This window comes from Microtus oregoni, unplaced genomic scaffold (genome assembly GCF_018167655.1).
Source record: "Microtus oregoni isolate MIOR12 unplaced genomic scaffold, Mior012 000014F_ref0000157, whole genome shotgun sequence".
Taxonomy (NCBI): domain Eukaryota; kingdom Metazoa; phylum Chordata; class Mammalia; order Rodentia; family Cricetidae; genus Microtus; species Microtus oregoni.
Window position 1 is genome coordinate 1,179,596 of NW_024543073.1, and position 20,679 is coordinate 1,200,274.

Here is a 20,679-nt window from a genome sequence, read left to right on the forward strand (position 1 = left end):
ATAATAATTAGCTCAATGTATGTCGCATACTTTTATAGTAAAAATTTAACTTTGAAACTACCATAGAAAATCAGATCTTTCAAGATACAGGCATGGCCAAGATCATTCTGGAGGAACTCTTCTAGCTTGGGAAGCAAATGGGAGAATAGACAATTGTGACTGAATTAAGTTCCAAAGTTTCTTCATAAGAAAGCAAAGGATCATCAGAGTGAAGAAGACGTCAGCAGAGAGAAACTTTTCTCAGCTCAACCCTTAAGAGGAGACTTGAAATCTAGAGCTATAAGTAACTCAAAAACTTAGACACAAATGCATAAGTTATCCAGTTAAAAATACACAAATAAAGTAATCTCTCAAAAGAATATATATAAAGTCCAATAAATATATCAAAAGCATACAAAATTCTGTTTCATCCTGTAAGTGCAATTTAAAACTGCATTGAAATTATAATTCAAGCACATCGTAATGGCTAATCTACAGAAAACAAGAAGAGATGATAGAGCAAATGAAGGAAAGTCGTCATTATACATTGCTGGTGAGAATGTAAACTCTAGTCGCTATGGTAGCCAACCTGGAAGTGTGTATGTGTATGTATATGGGGGGGGGTTGTCTGTGTGCCTGTGTGTTGGTGTGTGTTAAGAATGGAATCACTCAATAGAACATCCTGAAAAAGCATGGGATAAATCCGGACTAGCTGAACATAGCGGACAATGAGGAATACTGAGAATTCAAGAACAATTGCAGTGGGTTTTTGATCCTACTGCACGTACTGGCTTTGTGGGAGCCTAGGCAGTTTGAATGCTCACCTTACGAGACCTGGATAGAGGTGGGCAGTCCTTGGGCTTCCCACAGGTCAGGGAACCCTGATTGCTCTTCGAGCAGATGAGGGGGGGGGACTTGATCGGGGGAGGGGGAGGGAAATGGGAAGTGGTTGGGGGGACGAGGCAGAAATCCTTAATAAATAAATAAATTTAAAAAATAAAAAAAAAGAACATGACAAATATAAGATTAAAAAAAAAAGAGAGAGAGAGATCCCCACACCCCCTGTCTCCCTCCCTCCTTTGGGGCATAGCGCCTCCCTGCCCAGCCTGCTAGGGCGCTGGGACCGAATCTGAACCGGGAGGACATAGGGGTGGCCGGTAGCTCCTTTGTTCCCATAGCCTGCCTGCAGCGAGCGGGGTAGGCCCTTTGTTCGCGAGCTAACCAAGCAGCGTGGAGTTTCGTTCTGGGCACCGAGTGAAACATCATTGTGGAGAAACATCTCTGGGGAGTGACATCACTGGGAAGGTACATCAGTGGGCAAGAAGACCTGATCCTATAAAAGAAGATCCAAAGGGGAGTATTGGGAGGAAGAGATGGGCAGACGCCAATGCAGGAATTCTCCCAACAATCTGAAAAACAACACGAAACCACCAGAAGCCAGTGACCCCACAACAGGAGGACATGAACACCTTAATCAAGAAGAAGTAGAAAAAACTGACTTCATGAAAGTGATTGACACCCTTAAACAGCATATAAAAAACGCCCTTATAGAAATGGATGAGAAGTATAATAGAAAGTTCGAGGAATTGAGTAAATCAGTGAATGATACCCTAGGAAACCAAGGAAAAACAATCAAGCAGATAAAGGAAACAGTTCATGACTTGAAAACTGAAATGGAGACAAAGAAGAAAACACAAACAGAGGGCCTACTGGACATGGAAAATCTAGGTAAACGAATAGAGACTACAGAATCAAGTATAACCAGCAGAATACAAGAGATAGAAGAAAGAATCTCAGATTCTGAGGATAACATAGAGAAAATAAACACTCTGATCAAAGAAAACAGCAAGTCCAACAAACTCTCATCACAAAACATTCAGGAAATATGGGACACAATAAAAAGACCAAACCTAAGAATAATTGGAGTAGAAGAAGGAGAAGAAGTGCAGCTCAACGGTACAGAAAATATACTTAATAAAATTATAGAAGAAAACTTTCCCAACCTGAAGACAGATGTACCTATGAAGGTTCAAGAAGCATACAGAACACCAAATAGGCTGGATCAAAAGAAAACATCCCCTCGCCATATAATAATCAAAACACAAAATATACAGAATAAAGAAAGAATATTAAGAGCCGCAAAGGAAAAAGGCCAAGTTACTTATAAAGGTAAACCTATCAGACTTACACCTGACTTCTCTATGGAAACCATGAAAGCCAGAAGGTCCTGGATAGATGTTCTCCAAAAACTAAGAGACCACGGATGCAAGCCCAGACTACTATATCCAGCCAAACTTTCATTCACTATAAATGGAGAAAACAAAATTTTCCAGGATAAAAACAAATTTAAACAATACGTAGTCACAAATCCAGCCTTACAAAAAATAATAGAAGGAAAATCACTAACCAAGGAGTCCAACAATGACCACAATAACTCAGACATCTAGAGACTCTTCACCAGCGCAAATCAAAGAAGGAAAACACACAAACCCTACTACTTAAAAAGTGACCGGAGTTAACAACCACTGGTCATTAATATCACTTAATATCAATGGGCTCAACTCACCTATAAAAAGGCACAGGCTAAGAGATTGGATAAGAAAACAGGATCCAACATTCTGCTGTCTACAAGAAACACACCTCAACCACAAAGACAGGCACCTACTCAGAGTAAAGGGCTGGGAAAAGGCTTATCAAGCAAATGGACCTAAGAAACAAGCAGGTGTGGCCATACTAATTTCTAACAAAGTTGACTTCAAACTTAAATCAATCAGAAGAGATGGAGAGGGACACTTTATACTCATAACAGGAACAATTCATCAGGAAGAAGTCTCAATCCTGAATATCTATGCCCCTAATATAAAAGCACCCACGTACGTAAAAGAAACATTACTAAAACTCAAGGCAGCCATCAAACCGCACACACTAATAGTAGGAGAATTCAACACTCCTCTCTCACCAATGGACAGGTCAATCAGACAGACACCTAACAGAGAAATTAGAGAATTAATAGAGGTAATGAAGCAAATGGACTTAACAGACATCTATACATTATTCCACCCAAAGAGGAAAGAATATACCTTCTTCTCTGCAGCTCATGGAACCTTCTCGAAAATTGACCACATACTTGGTAACAAAGCGAACTTACACAGTTACAAAAAAATATTAGTAACCACCTGTGTCTTATCAGATCACCATGGATTAAAGTTAGAATTCAACAACAATGCTACCCCCAAAAAGCCTACAAACTCATGGAAACTGAACAGTCATCTACTGAACCATACCTGGATTAAGGAAGAAATAAAGAAAGAAATTAAAGTCTTCCTTGAATTCAATGAAAATAAAGAAACAACATACTCGACCTTATGGGACACTATGAAAGCAGTCCTGAGAGGAAAGTTCATAGCACTAAGTGCCCACCTAAAGAAAACAGAGAAAGCACATATTGGAGACTTAACAGCCCACTTGAAAGCTCTAGAAAAAAAAGAAGCAGACTCACCTAGGAGGAGTAGAAGACTGGAAATAATCAAATTGAGGGCTGAAATCAACAAAATAGAAACACAGACAACAATCCAAAGAATCAATGAAACAAAAAGCTGGTTCCTGGAGAAAATCAACAAGATAGATAAACCCCTATCCAAACTAATCAAACGAAAGAGAGAGAACACGCAAATTAATAAGATCAGAAATGAAAAGGGGGACATAACCACAGACACAGAGGAAATTCAGAGAGTCATTAGATCTTACTACAAAAGCCTATATGCCACAAAACTGGAAAATGTGAAAGAAATGGACGCTTTTTTAGATAAATACCATTTACCAAAACTAAACCAAGACCAGGTGAACAATCTAAACAGACCTGTAAGTCGCGAAGAATTAGAAGCTGTTATCAAAAACCTCCCTACCAAAAAAAGCCCAGGACCAGATGGTTTCAATGCAGAATTCTACCATAACTTCCAAGAAGACCTAATACCTATACTCCTTAATGTATTCCACAATATAGAATCAGAAGGGTCATTACCAAATTCCTTTTATGAAGCCACAATTACTCTGATACCAAAACCACTAAAAATCTCAACCAGGAAAGAGAACTACAGGCCAATCTCACTCATGAATATCGACGCAAAAATCCTCAACAAAATACTGGCAAATCGAATCCAAGAACACATCCGAAAGATTATCCATTATGATCAAGTAGGCTTCATTCCTCAGATGCAGGGCTGGTTCAACATACGAAAATCTATCAATGTAATCCAGCATATAAATAAACTGAAAGAAAAAAACCATATGATCATTTCATTAGATGCTGAAAAAGCATTTGACAAAATTCAACATCCATTTATGTTAAAAGTCTTGGAGAGATTAGGCATACAAGGGTCATACCTAAATATAATAAAAGCTATATACAGCAAGCCGACAGCTAACATCAAATTAAATGGAGAGATACTCAAAGCCATCCCGCTTAACTCAGGAACACGGCAAGGCTGTCCACTCTCACCATACCTCTTCAATATAGTGCTTGAAGTTCTAGCAATAGCAATAAGACAACATAATGGGATCAAGGGGAGTCGAATTGAAAAGGAAGAAGTTAAACTTTCGTTATTTGCAGATGATATGATAGTGTACATAAGCGACCCCCAAAACTCCACCAAAGAACTTATACAGCTGATAAACAGCTTTAGTAATGTGGCAGGATACAAGATCAACTCCAAAAAATCAGTTGCCCTCTTATACACAAAGGATAGGGAAGCAGAGAGGGAAATCAGAGAAGCTTCACCATTCACGATAGCCACAAACAGCATAAAATATCTGGGGGTAACTCTAACCAAGGAAGTGAAAGATCTATTTGACAAGAACTTTAAGGCATTGAAGAAAGAAATTGAAGAGGATACCAAAAAATGGATGGACCTCCCTTGCTCTTGGATTGGGAGGATCAACATAGTAAAAATGGCAATTCTACCAAAGGCAATTTATAGATTCAATGCAATCCCCATCAAGATCCCATTAAAATTCTTCACAGATCTGGAGAAGACAATAATCAACTTTATATGGAAAAACAAAAAACCCAGGATAGCCAAAACAATCCTATACAATAAAGGATCTTCTGGAGGCATTACCATCCCTGACTTCAAACTCTATTACAGAGCTACAGTAATGAAAACAGTGTGGTACTGGCATAAAAACAGAGAAGTCGACCAATGGAATCGTATAGAAGACCCGGATTTTATCCCACAAACCTATGAACACCTCATTTTCGATAAAGGAGCTAAAAGTATGCAATGGAAGAAAGAAAGCATCTTCAACAAATGGTGCTGGCACAACTGGATGTCAACCTGTAGAAGAATGAAAATAGACCCATATCTCTCACCGTGCACAAAACTCAAGTCCAAATGGATTAAAGACCTCAATATCAGTCCGAACACACTGAACCTGATAGAAGAGAAAGTGGGAAATACCCTACAACAGATGGGCACAGGAGATCGCTTCCTATGTATAACCCCAGAAGCACAGACATTAAGGGCAACATTGAATAAATGGGACCTACTTAAACTGAGAAGCTTCTGTAAAGCAAAGGACACTGTCACTAAGACACAAAGGCAACCTACTGACTGGGAGAAGATCTTCACCAACCCCGCAAGAGACAAAGGTCTGATCTCCAAAATATATAGAGAACTCAAGAAACTAGACTTTAAAATGCTAATTAACCCAATTAAAAAATGGGGCACTGAACTGAACAGAGAATTCTCAACAGAAGAAGTTCAAATTGCCAAAAGACACTCAAGGTCGTGCTCAACTTCCTTAGCAATCAGGGAAATGCAAATCAAAACAACTTTGAGATATCATCTTACACCTGTCAGAATGGCTAAACTCAAAAACACCAAGGATAACCTTTGCTGGAGAGGCTGTGGAAGAACGGGTACCCTCATCCATTGCTGGTGGGAATGCAATCTTGTGCAACCACTGTGGAAGTCAGTGTTTCGGTTTCTCAGGAAATTCGGGATCAACTTACCCCTGGACCCAGCAATACCACTCTTGGGAATATACCCAAGAGATGCTCTATCAAATGACAAAAGCATTTGTTCAACTATGTTCATAGCAGTATTATTTGTAATAGCCAGAACCTGGAAACAACCAAGATGCCCTTCAATGGAAGAATGGATGAAGAAAGTATGGAATATATACACGCTAGAGTACTATGCTGCGGTAAAAAACAATGACTTCTCGAATTTTGCATGCAAATGGATGGAAATAGAAAACACTATCCTGAGTGAGGTGTCCCAGACCCAAAAAGATGAATATGGGATGTACTCACTCATAATTGGTTTCTAGCCATAAATAAGGACCACGGAGTCTACAATAGGTGAACCTAAAGAAGCTAAGGAAGAAGGTGAACCGAAGGAAAAACATATAGTTGTCCTCTTGGCTAAGGGAAGTAGACCAAATTTCCGGGGAGAAAATGGGATCTTGGGGGGGGGGGGGTAAGGGGAGATGGGGAGAGAAAAGGTAGAAGGGAAGGAGGGGGGACCTGGGAAACGGGAGAATTGGGATAAAGGAAAAGTGGATAGGCGAGCACGGAACCACAATTCTTAGTTAAGGGAGCCACTTTAGGGTGGGCAACCGACTTGACCCTAGAGGGGCTCCCTAGTGCCCAAGATGAGGTTCCCAGTTAGTTCCTTGGGCAGCTGAGGATTGGGAACCTGAAATGACCCTATCCTAGAGCAATACTGACGAATATCTTGCATATCATTATAGAATCTTCATCTGGTGATGGATAGAGATCGAGACAGTGACCCACACAGGAGCACTGGACTGAGCTCCCAAGGTCCCAAGGAGGAGCAGAAGGAGGGAGAACATGAGCAAAGAATTCGGGACCAGGAGACGTGCATCCACCCACTGAGACAGAGGAGCTGATCTACGGGGAGCTCACCAAGGCCAGCTGGACTGTGACCGAAAAAGCATGGGATAAAACCGGACTCTCTGAACATGGCGAACAATGAGGGCTGATGAGACACCAAGGACAATGGCAGGGGGTTTTGATCCTACTTAATGTGCTGGCTTTGTGGGAGCCTAGCCAGTTTGGATGTTCACCTTCCTAGATATGGACGGAGAGGACCTAGGACTTAACACAGGGCAGGGAACCTGGACTGCTCTGTGGACTGGAGAGGGAGGGGGAGAGGAGTGGGGGGAAGGGGAGAAGGGTGGGAGGAGGGGGAGAAGGGTGGGAGGAGGGGGAGAAGGGTGGGAGGAGGGGGAGAAAGGTGGGAGGAGGGGAAGGGAAATGGGAGGCTGGGAGGATGTGGAAACTTGTTTTTTGTTTATGTTTTTTTTCTTCTTTTCGCAATAAAAAAAAAAAAGAATGGAATCACTCTGAATCATTATTTCTACTTTGTATATATACTCAAAATATCTATGTAAACACAGCAAAGACACATTTATACATTTGTGTCACTGCTGCAGTGTTCACATAAGTCAAGCTTTGGAACAAATCTAGATGACCATCAACAGATGAGCAGATTAAAAATATATTAATACGCAATGGAGTCTTAGCTATAAGGAAGTAGATCCTCTCTCTCTCTCTCTCTCTCTCTCTTTCTGAGTGTATGTGTGTGTGTGTGTGTGAGAGAGAGAGAGAGAGCAGAGTATAGATGTGGTCAGGAAGGGATTAATCAAAACAAAAGCCATATTTTTTATTTGAATGTTGTTTTGTCTTTAATAGTCTTGCTAGGCAATCCACAAAGTTTTCCAACTCTGCAGCTCAGACTGACTTCTTTTTCTTAGTCACCGTATCAGTTGTTGGTCTTACAAATACGTTTTGAGAAACCATACCAAGATAGTAGCATTGCTTTGGCATTTATTTAACTCTATAGATAGCAATATTAATTATGATATTTATCATATGTCCTAATGTTGTATTATATTTTCTTTTTTAATAAATTGAATTTCGCTGTTTAAAATCACCATTTTAATTTTTTGAGAACCAAATGATTACTTTTTTAAAGGGAAACTCATGGATTTGCAGGGAACTAAATAGGTCATCAGTTTTTATAGAATTTTATTTTTAAATGGATGAATATAAAGTAGTAAATTTATAAATATAAAGTGGTTATTGATAATTAAAACATTAATTGTTCATATATTTTATCTACTTTAATAATATTTTCATTGTGCATTATAAAAAAAGTCCTTGCACATCATGAGGATATTTTAAACATACTTTTTCTATAAGTATCTTCAATATTTTATCCCTGTTTGAGCTATTTTTTTAGTTGTATTAATATTGTCTTTTAATGAGGAAGAATAAAAATTATTTTAATGGAACTAAATTTATCTGCTTCCTTATGTCATAGAGTATGTTTTGATTTCTCTGAGGTTTCCGAACAGATTTACTATCAGTGAAGATAAATAGATATCAATAAACATGTTTGATATCATATGTCTTTGGAATAGTTTTTAAATAAAATAGAAGATACCCCTGCTTACCTCTGAGAGTAACTGAAGTGCAGAACATTGACATAAAAAATGAGTTCTGATCTGGAAGGTTTAGAAGCCCTCACTGCTGGTAGACTAGGAATTCTAAATAGAATAGCTACTTTGAAAAAATTTGGGTGGTTACATAAGCAACACGTCTCCTCACCACACTGTCTAGCTTCTGTATTACTATGTATATACCCAAAATGGTGGAATCTTGCATACACAGCGAAGCCTCCTAAGAAATGACTGTGATGGCTTCATGAAAAACTGCAAGTATCTGACATGTCCCCTCCTGAGTGACTGAATAAAAACACTGTGGTCTTTATACAAAACACCAGGCTACTAAAGTGGGGCTTTTAGCACACTGTGCTAATTGCAGCACTCACTAGAAAGGCAACACTGAAGCGAAATCAAAAGGGTCAGTGGGTGCTGGGTTCTGGGGACAGAAGTTTTAATGTAAGGGACTTTGAGGGAGGCAATACTGATTGGTAGAAAAGATGACAGATATGAGACTGGTCCTTGAGCAAACACACAGAAATACATAACACAAATAAAGCCTGTGTATATCAGACCCTATCAGTCCTCGTGCTTTGATAAAGACTGACCATTTATACTGAACATTCCATAAGAAATATGGATGTTCATAAGCCAAAGTCACTGAAGGGGTGGGCTGAGCACCGCATAAATATATATTCTTCCTGCTCCCTACTTGGCTCTCTGTAACACTGAAAATCACACCAATTCTCTTCGAAATTCCATCTTTCAATTTCATTGTTGTTATTTTAGGAAATTAATTGACATCTTAAGATCTCACTGAAATTCTGAATAAATGCATCGAATCGTCAACAGGCATTTACATAAATCCTGACATCAAAATTATTCTGTCTTTAGGAAGGGCTCCCCTGAGCACTGCTTCTAGATGTTGAAGCTTGGCATGGAAGAAAACTAAACGGGACACCGGAAGTTAAAGAAAGAAAAGGAAAGGTGGTTTATTTAAATCTAATTGTCATTTTCACTCTTTATAAAAGACACTTTTTGGATGTCAGACAAGGTTTAGTAAATATGTTTTATACCATGAAGGTAAACCAACAACCAAACAAAACCAAGCACTAAACTGATGGAGTGAGTGTTGGTTAATTCTAGGGATTTGACACAGCAATCCATTGGCATCTCTAGTGCGTGCGTGCGTGCGTACGTGCGTGTGTGTGTATGTGTGAGACAGAAGGGCTAAGACCAGAAGTGTCTATGATGTCTCCTGACTCTGAAAATTATCATGTCTTATGAAAGAGAAAGCCTGAGAATATCTATAAAATAATATGCTCATTTTTGAATTAAACAAAAGTGTATGTGTAAGAGTATAATTGAGACTCTGTGCTCTACATGAGGGTCGATGACTTCAATGTCAGGGGAAAGATATCAGATTCCTTGAGCTGAGTTACAGGCTGTCTTGAGATGCCATGTGGGTACTGGATACTGAAACCAGGCCCTCTCCAAAAGCAGCAAGTATTCTTAAGCACTGAGGCATTTCTCCTGCTCAGTATGCTAGCTTTTAAGAATCAGAACTGGAATGGTATCACCATTTACAATCATTTTCAAAATCCAGGAAGTGTCCCAGCATCCTTTTGTAAGGACAAGAGACAAAAGGAGAACTTTAACTTATTTGTTCACACTTTTATGACAAGCACCCACATCTTATTCATGGGATGAGATAGGGTTCTTTAAAGACACACCCGTCAAAATACTTTTCTCAAGCATTACAGGAATCACACATCAAAATAAATATTAAAAATTTAGCATTTGACTGCCCATACTTTGTGTTAAAATATATAAAATTATTAGTGTCAATTCAAATTGATCATTACACATTAAAAGAATCGCAATATTATAAGAACTGCATTGTTCATTAAGAATAGGCCCTATAGCTGAAAGTTATATTGTGTTTTTATATGGAACTTATAGGTGCTTAATATATAAGTATATAAAACATTCCTTCTTATATGAAATTAATGTATTAACCAAATAGTAAATTTATTATTTATCAAAACATTATTCATGTACAGGTAAGGCTTAGAAATCCTTTTACAAGTTTTGAATCAGCAAATCTTGTTGGTGTATACTAGGTGAACAATATAAAAATAGTTGTATGAAATCAATTTGATTTTTTTTATGTACAGTCTTTTTTTTCTTTTTGCCTCAAAAAGTGACATTTATTCAAAGAGAGAAAAAAAAACAAAAACCAAAAAAATCAAAAACAAGATGTCCTTCCCTTGGCTCCCTTCCCTCCCCCCTCCAGCTGTTCCTGAGCCCCCCAGGACTGAACCCTGGCTATGGCCAGGTAGCAGGACAGCCCCTCAAATGAGGTCAGCAACATTGAGGGGCATCTCTTCAATGGAAGTGTTGTAGAATGTCTCAATGTCTCGAAGAGTCCTCTTGTCCTCTTCCGTCACCATGTTAACGGCCACACCTTTAAGGCTAAAGCGACCGCCACGGCCAATTCTGTGACTGTAGTTTTCCCTGTTTGTAGGAAGGTCGTAATTGATGACTAGGGAGACCTGCTGCACATCAATGCCTCTGGCCTAGGTCAAGAAAGATGCTAAGAGCTGTCAGAAGGTAATCTACCCAGACTGACTAGGCGTACATGTGGGCAACCAAAGGCAGGCAAAGGCAACAAGCAACCCTTGTTCCCCAGACCTCAGGCATGCCAGATATTCTTCCAAGTTTTATGTACAGTCTTAAACCATGCACCATCTTCAAGCATAAAATATAGAACTTTTAATCATATCATAATAGCTGGTTTGCAGAAAGATTTTGTACTGCATCTATCATCAGCTTAATGATTTAAAAGTATATATAATCAAAATCTCTCATCTATTCAAATGATCTTTGGCTAGAAAATTTTCTAGTGCTCTTATATTTTTAACTAAAATTGTGTTTCTATTGTCTTGGCATAAACTAAGAATTGTCAAAAATCATCTCTTTTTACAGTACTTAATATTAGCAAACAAAAAATTGACTTGTAGATATAATACTCTCTACTTCAGCTACTGTGCAAGACATGTCCACCTTGTATTTGAAACTAATGAAAATGAATCCACAAAATATACAAATCAATGCCTCTGAACTCCAGGAGAGAACTCCCTACCCTGCCTGGTCTGGAATGTGCAAATCATCTGTGGCTCTTAAGACGATAATTACAGAAACTCCCTGTGATCCCTTGGCTAAGTCTTAAGTATAGTGTGCTGAAGGTGGTACAGTCTGCAGGAGGCTCAAACTGCGTAATGCATGAAGCTTTAACTTTGGCGTCTGCTTTGACACTATTTTATAGAAACCACAGAATAATCAACAAAACTAAAATTCATAAGTATTCACTGAATTCACAGAAATCTAAGTGATATGCTTATCACCAGGAATTAAAACACTGAAAAAAGTTATTTGTTCAAATTTTAGTTGTAATTTTTAGAACATATCCTGACTCAGTCTGTAATGTATTTAATTTAGACTTTACAATAATCCAAATCATTGATAAGGGTTTATAAAATCTAGAACTTTGTCTCCTTCTTGGAGGTGGCTGACTGGGGAATGTACTTCATGATTCTTTTTACCCTGTTACAATCTTTGGAATCTTAAATGCTTTAGCTCTCAGAAACTATTCCTCAAGTAAATTCTAAGATATTTTTGCAGTTATTTGACTTTGTATTTTACTATGGAAATTATCATGCTTAATTTGCATCTTTAAAGCATAAAGCTCACATATAGGCTTCAAAACACATAATATTAAACGTTGCTTTGCATAACATATTAACCAAAAGACTTAGGATCATGTAAAACAGTCTTCTAATTTTATATACATTATATATATATATATATATGTTTACATTTCATGATGCCTTTATTAAAGATAAAACATCAATAGTTTAAGCAATATTTTTAACATTAGAGATGTAGGTCATTTTGTTAAAATAATACTAGGAATTATTTATTATCTATGTGTTTGATTAAAAATACATAAGGAGAAGTATGCACTAAATACTGAATAGTAGAAGGAGAAAGGTATAAAAACATACTTGAAAATGATAAAAGGATATTTTCTTTGGTAACAGTGGTCTTGATAGTCTTTCATCCTCAGTGTAACAGAATAATAGAAAATTGTATGACAATATTCTTATTCAGCTTTTAGCTATTGGTCCTTTGATCTCTGGAGTATGTATTAAATTTTCTAATTTAAAACATGCTAAATAATTTATAGAAAATAGCAACAGCTATACACACCAAATATTATTTCTGAAAACTGATTGTATTTCAAAAGATGTTTTTCCATTGATTGCAAGTATGTCCACTTTAAAATATGAATTTAATTGAATTTTTAATTTAATCAACTCAAAGCTATGAATTTGGTGTTCTTGAAAGAAAGAGATTAAAGATGAATAGGGAGAGGAGGTTCCCATCCTGCCTTGCCAGTACCTTTCAGATTTCACCTGAAGGGGCCACCCACTAGTTCTCTGAACAATGCTTTCCACATGGTTATTAAATCCCATGGGCAACAAAATAATAGGCCAGTGTATTTCACTTAGGACTTTCTTTAGGGTTTTTTTATGGAAAGTCAAACATGCTGTATTTTTCTTACAATAGGGCAGTAGGTATATTGAATTTGATAAAAAATAAAACAGAACTGCTACATGTATCAAGTTGTAATTTTGACTTTAAAATCATTTTTCATGAAGAAAAAAACCAAAAAAAAATTTCTACATGCTAGAAAATCATCATGAAAACATTCAGGGGCCGAAATAAATATATGCATGTACACAGAGCTAAGAATTCATAGTTAAGAAGTGTTAGCTACATAGACACAAACTATAGTTTACCGCGCGGGGGGGGGGCGTTAATTAAGTGAAGAGTCATAAAATTATTCATGAGTCTGTTTGAGTTGCATGATGTAATATTGTCTTCACTTTGGAAAAGCCATTGTTTACTTCTGAAGGGAATTACATAAACTTTCGTAACTTCTTTTAATAATCAATTTTTGCAAGATAAATTTTGACAAGGAATGACCTTGGGAATATTTTTTATATCAGGAACAAATATTTCATTGCAACTGGTTTGACCATTTCACATTGCTGTCATTTAAATACAGAATTAATTATTCTGACACCATCCAGTGAGAAAAGAAACAATTATAAATTATGAGGCACATACTAGCTTTGAATCCCATCGATTGCAAAATCAATAAGATTCTAATGAAACCACTCCACATCAGCCAGGTAAAAAGTCCAGCTGCCAGAGAGATAAAGTGTCAGAAACGATCAGGGAAGAACAAGCAATCAATGAAATGTTAGTGGGAAAACAAGCTTTGCTCTCTATCTTCAACTATGCAAACATCAGCAATTTCAAAACCTCCAGAAGTGCAACTGCTGATAATGACATAAGAACAGAGCTGATTGCTCCTCCTGCCTGTGGAGAAAGCTTCAAAGTTGGTTGATTACAGATAATCACCCCATTCATGAGGTAATGTTGACTCCTTTCTATTTGTATTTAACCTTATCTTAATAAAATGTATAATTATCAAATAGTATAATCACACACACACAAACTTCAAACACTCACTAAATTCTCTGTTGCAGTTGGATGAAATAACCACACTATCAACAACTATTTCAAAGTTACCACCATGAACTTTGTCGATTGATAAAGAATAGTCATTGTAAGTATGCAGTGTGTTAAGTACCAGAGATTAAGTTTATCGGCTCAGATAGACTGTGGTCACCTACAGGTGAAAAGGGAGTCAGAAACAGGATGTCTTGGTATTTAAGACATTTAACAACTTTTTCTTATTCGAATTTCAGAGAACTCAAACAACATATCAAAATTTTAAATGTGAAAAAGGTTGAGAACTTAAAATGATTGAATTGTGGAAGTTAAAAGAAGTGTACATTTGGGGCTGAGGAGTCTCATTTAGAGATGATATGACCAGACCTAAATAATGTGCAGATTTTGCATGAGTGATACAGCCCAGGTGAGGCTCGTGGCCTCTGAGACTAGAACAATCTGCTTTGTTTCTTTTCTGACTTTTTGGAGATTGAGTATCATCCCACCACCCATTGCAGAAGAGCAGAGAACTGTGACACAAACCATCTCCATGCAGCTCCATCTAGTTCATTCTACATGCATTGACCTATCTAGAAATGCTATTTGCCAGACTAGCAGTCTGTGCCAGGGCAGTTCTACTTTCCATTAACTATTTTTCAAAGTAGTTTATATTGATACTCTTTTGAGCTATATTTTCCACATTTCCCAAAAGCAAGGAAGCAAACTAATTTAGCAAGCTCATTGCCTAACTGTTGTTTGGAGTTCAGTGTATGGGTTAAAGTTTCTCCAATATCTCTGTTACAGTGGCACTTAGAAACTAGACTTGCATAGACTCACTGGGTAATTGGAGAAGGAATGGGGACTTTAATTTATGATGTAAGTAAATAGTAGACACTGCAAAAATAGGACTTCCCCCAGGGCAGGGAATCTGGACTGCTCTTCATTCTCGAGAGGGAGGGGGAATAGAGTGGGGGGAGGGGTAAGGGAGTAGGAGGAGGGGGTGATGTGTGCGAGGAGGGGGAGGGAAATGGGAAATGGAGAGAAGGCAGAAAACAAAATAATAAAATAAAATTTATTCTCAAAAAAATAAATGAATGCCCTTTAAAAAGGAGAGAGAATTTGACAGCAGGTATTTCATGGGGAAAAGTCCAGGAGGCCTCAGACCCAACACAGAATACTACTAGCAAAAGCAACTAAAGTTGAGAGCAAGAGAAATAATTTTCCTCTGGGAAGAACTCATCAATTGCTTTTTCAATAGCAAATGATCACCCTGGAAAGCACATTTACTCCAGTTTTTTACAGCTTAAATATTTGAGGTCTTTGGATTGACATCTGAAGATGTAAATATTATTAGCTCCAATGTTACATGGTTTAAATACCTCTATGGTGATTAAAGTTTTTATTTATTCTCTAGTACAACAAGTATGTTATGGATAATGGCTTAATGAAGACAACTACACTGTTTTATCAAAGAAGATGCAGTTTCTCAGAACAATAGCTTATTCTTAAATGTGCTATGTAATAAGTTCTCTGTAGAGAGGAGAAATGACATTTAAATAATGTATCCATAAATTTCATAAAGGTCGAAATCAGTATGTCTACAAGGACAACATTGACTAATGGGAAGTTGAGAAGCATGAAAAAGAGGGTCTTCAACATACAACACATAACCAAAAAATTAATAATTTTAATAAAATATGAAATTTATCATCTTGATTATTTAGTACATCTTAAACACTTAACAATTTATCAACAGTACTTAGTGACTTTTAATATAATTATATAGCTCAGGGCATGAGATATGGCTCAACATTTAAGAATACATACTATTGTCAGAAAAAGACCAGAGTTAGGTTTCCAGCACTCAACTCATTATAGCAACCTGTAACCATCGGTCCAGCTGATCCAACATCTTCTGGCCTCAGTGGATTTATAGTTCACAGAAATTTAGGTAAAATGGCCAACTAAACATGGACAGAAAATGGATTACAACAGAGAGAAGCCCAGGAGTCCTCAACCCCACACAAAGAACTAGAGCCAACTAAAGCATACTGAAAGCAGGAAAAATTTTCTCCATGGAAGATCAACTGCACTAGTGGGTTGTACAACAAATGATCATCTTGGGAAATATACATGCAAATAGCATGATGCAGAAGGTTGTATTTATGTATGTGGGAATATATAAAAGGCCATGAATTTGAAAGAAAGCAAGGTATGGTACATGAGAGAGTTTGGCAGGAGGAAAAACATACGTATGTGTGCATATGTATATGTAAGTATGTATATCATTATGTATTGTAATAACAAACAACTAAATAAAATATATATTTTATTTTTAAAAAAAATGAAGAAAAAAGACAAATGCATTTGCTCAACATATCCAGTATAGAAGAATCTGTAGTGACTTCTGATGATGTCTAAAGTTGACATCATTGCACTCCTTTGACAGTGTCATTTACAATAACAAAACATAAGAATTAAAACTAATGCCAAATGGCCTGTTTTAAAAACATCATTGGAACACAATTAAATAGTATCAATTATTTGATACAATGAAGAGTATAAATGCAGGTTATGATGTTAGTTCTAAAGGGACGATCAATGTGCTCTGATAATTGATAAGACTAGTGATGTATCTGTGACCAGTTTCCACCCTTCAGCCACAGCAGAAAAGCATTTGTGATTCGTGGGAAAGAATCTGGAATCCGAAGGCATTTCTAGGGTTCCCCGCTGTGCTGGGGTTGCATATGCACTTCTTGTCTATTGTTTTCTTTCCTTTTCTTTCACTCCTTCTATTAAATGTTTTCAGAAACTGCAATAGTATGCACAGTGCCTTAATATACAGATTCTTCAGTCAGAATGTGATTTTTATTTGCACTACAGTTGTGAGTGATGGCTTAGGTCTACAATCCCAGCACTTGGGAGTCTAAAGAAGGACTATGATTATGGGTCTGAGTCTAATAGTGGAGTCAGTTCAAGACTCTACCTCAAAAGCAGAACAAAAGAAAATGCATGCTTCTAACACTGGGGTCTGTCTACTTAGCTTCTTTCTGCCTTACTTTCTGTTTCAATGCACAATCAAGACGATAATACCACTAAACTAAGGGTAGCATAAACTCTCAAGTGAATTGTACTAAATACTAAACTCAGTTTATCTTTTGAAATTTTCATACAAATATGCACTGTTGTTTGGTCATGTCTGTACTTATTTCTATGCCTCCAGTCCCCCTACCTTCCTCCTGTCTCCATCGTCACTCATAGCCTCTTGTTTTTAAGATTTCTACTTAGTTCATTTAGTGTGGCCCATATGTGGATGGATATGGAGTTAACTAGTGAGGCAGGGCCACCTACCAGTGACCACCACCCCAAAGCAAAGGTATTTTTTCTCAGTTTATGGCCATCAATTGGCAATAGTTTCTAAGCCTGGGGTAGGGCATATAATATCCCATCCCACTCCATGTTGGAAATTTTACTGGTCCAACAGTTTTGGAATGGTAAACAAAGAAAATGTGTTCATGTACAAAACAGCTATTTCAGCTACAGAGTCTAGCAGTAAAGATTTTTAAATCAATAGTTTCAAGTAAATGCAGAAATACCAATGTTATTTTGGAAAATTGTCAACTCTAATAAAGTCTTCTCAATATGCGTTGCCCATTCTACATGCACAATAGATGCATGGAGACTGAACCAGGATAATATATGTGGACATTTCCATGTCACATACACAAACACATACATATTTAATTAAAAATGTTTTTATCTCTGCTTGACAATAATTTTACATAAAAGCATTGATTTTTTTTTCAGTAGAACGTTCTCCAAAATAAGAGTATTTGTACTTAAATAAAAACAGTTTACAAAACACTGGTATTGGTAATTTAGGTAAAAATAAAGCCAGAATTGAAAAAAAAAATTTTGTCATTACATCACTAGAAACCAAGGTTTAAAGTTCTTAATTGTCATTTAAAAGGACTGATATTTTAAACATGTAATTTTATAGTCATATTTATGCCTGAACCTAAACACATGACCCATAAGAATATTAGAAAATATTTTTGTGATACTTTTAAATTTCCTTAAAATATTACTCATCTCTAACACTATCTTTTATTATTTTATGAACACTATATTCTCATACATGTTTAAGGCTGAATTTATATCTTGTGAAAACAATAGTTTACAATAGACACAAAACTGTTACATATTATAGATGTAGTTTTATGTACAAATATAGTATGGTCTCACCATTAATTAACCAAAACAAAACCTTTAAAATATAAACCACACAACAACACCCTAAAAACTTTTTTTCTAGTATTAATGCAGAGACTGAAAAGTAACCCCTAATTGTCAACATTATATAAAACAAATCTTTGATCTTAAGGGGAAATTATATATTAAAGAATAATATTTTTGACATGTAATACCTTTTATGCCTAGTTTTGTTTAATAATATTTCGTTATATTTAGATAATTTCTTTCAATATATCTTTACAACAGTCACCGTCTTTCTGTTTCCAGCTCCTCCCGTATAACCCCCTCTTCTACTCACCTGTTTGTTTTTCCCTTTGTTGTAGCTGCTGTTAGAAGGGACTATCTCTCAGCTTCTGTCTTGGCCCTCCACTCTTTCTGCCTCCTCTTCTTCTTTGTTCTCAGAGCCTAAGTTGGGAGATGTATTGTGAGTACACTAATTAGGGTGGACACCCCACAATCGGTTAACTTCTGTTGTTTGACTAGTTGTGGTTTCTGTAATGACTTCCATCCACTGCAAAAAGAAGCTTCCTTGATGATAAAATGACTAAGATCAGCATCAGGGACAAATTCTTCTCAATCCATATGATTCTACTTTTTAATTACTCATAATTACAGAAAAAGTATTTTTATCTTAATATCATAATATTTATGAAAGAGTATCTACTATTATGTCACAACTTTAATAGATCGTGTAACTCATTGAAGGAATATTTATTTATTTTGAATGTTTTGTTATGGAGATACTTATATTGTTACTTTATTTACATAAGTTTAATGAATTCAATAAAAATTGTTATTTGGTTATTATTTGTTAGACCCATGCTAGTAAAAGTAATACAACATGAATCAGACAAATACATTGTTTCATGGTTCCTAATTGCTGTGAAGGAATATAAAAAGTGCATAAAATAAGTACATGAAATATATAGGGTAGGAAGAATGATAATTGATTTGCATAATGATGTCAAAGAAAGAAGACAGGGAATGAAAGAAGATATTTCTTGTGTGAAACTCTTACTAAAACCATTTTATATAGAGAGAAGTTCAGTAATTTAATATTAATGAACTGATGCTTTTCAAATATTACACAATCCTGCCTTGACTAAGAAGTTCTTTTTGCTTATATTCCACATACATTATATCAGTTGATCATCTTGGGAGACTAAATACGTAGACTGAACACCCACACTGCAGAGATAAACACAGAGTATCTCATAGAATGTTTCTCCTTCCTTATATGACACATGCCTTAGCCTGTTTTTTAAAACATATATACCAGTGATTTTTATAGAGACTGCGTGGGTAATATTTGAGAATAAATAGGTTTACAATGAGAATTAATAAAAAAAAGAGGTCATGAATTTTAGAGCAAGACAAAGAACGTCTTATAGAAGGATCTGGAAGGCAGAAAGGGAAGAGCAAACTGTGGACATTGGTAAGTACTTCTGAAGCAGGCATCATATAAATGTGTTTTACAGGCTCAACAGCACCTGGTCATCAGGAAAATGTAAAGCAAACAGGAATAATCATACACCTGTTAGAACTGCTATTGAGACAATGAAAGATAGCATGGGTCAGAATGAGGAGAATGGGGAGCACCTGAGTATTGTTCGTGTGGAAAAAATTATTAGAGATGTGGAGAATGTTATGGAAGTTTTGAAAACTTTCTTAATATATGTATTATTTTGATTGTGTCACAAGCTGTAGCGTGTTATGCTCTTTATCTTATAAAATTGTTCAACATCTGTTTTCTCAAATTAATTTGTGCAGCTATGTTTTTATTAGAATGTGACAAGTTTCTTATTTTAGTATTCATGATAATTTTGATTCTGATTTATATCATTTCCACATCCCTCTCTTCCCACCAGATCTTTCCACACCCATATCTTCTTCTCAAATCCACGGCCTCTTCTTCAATATTGTTGTAATGACACACATATGCATAGTGTGTGAACATTCATGTAAGGTAAGATGAATCTATGTAGTATTGCTTATATGTATTTAAAGCTGACAATTTGAGATTCGATAACAATTGGGAAACTGGTTCTGGAAAAGAAGGATTCTTTTTCTTGGTATCTACAAATTATCTATAGCTCTTCATGTAGAATTGGGGCCAGGTAAGATTTTCCTCATTCATGTGAGGATGTCAACTGGGGGTGTCATCCTGCAGGTCTTGTTTAGGCTACTCCATTGTTAAAATGACATAGGTGTAGCTTCCTTGTCAATTATAGAAGACACTATCTAGCAGACAATGTCCTGGTCCCCTGGTCCTTAAGATCTTTCTACCTCCTCTTCTATGATGCTCTATAAACCTTAGGTATTGGAGTTTTATATTTTTTTTTGTATTTTATTCATTTTACATACCAGCCACAGTTTCCCCTCCTTCCTTCC

The 20,679-nt window shown here is 36.5% G+C and overlaps 1 non-coding gene across 1 annotated transcript; it reads right to left on the bottom strand.

Moving 5' to 3' along the window:
* Positions 1 to 11,087: 11,087 nt before the first annotated feature.
* On the bottom strand, positions 11,088 to 11,196 carry LOC121456023. The gene has a single exon (XR_005975576.1). It is a non-coding gene; the product is annotated as a small nucleolar RNA SNORA67 (small nucleolar RNA).
* Positions 11,197 to 20,679: the final 9,483 nt, after the last annotated feature.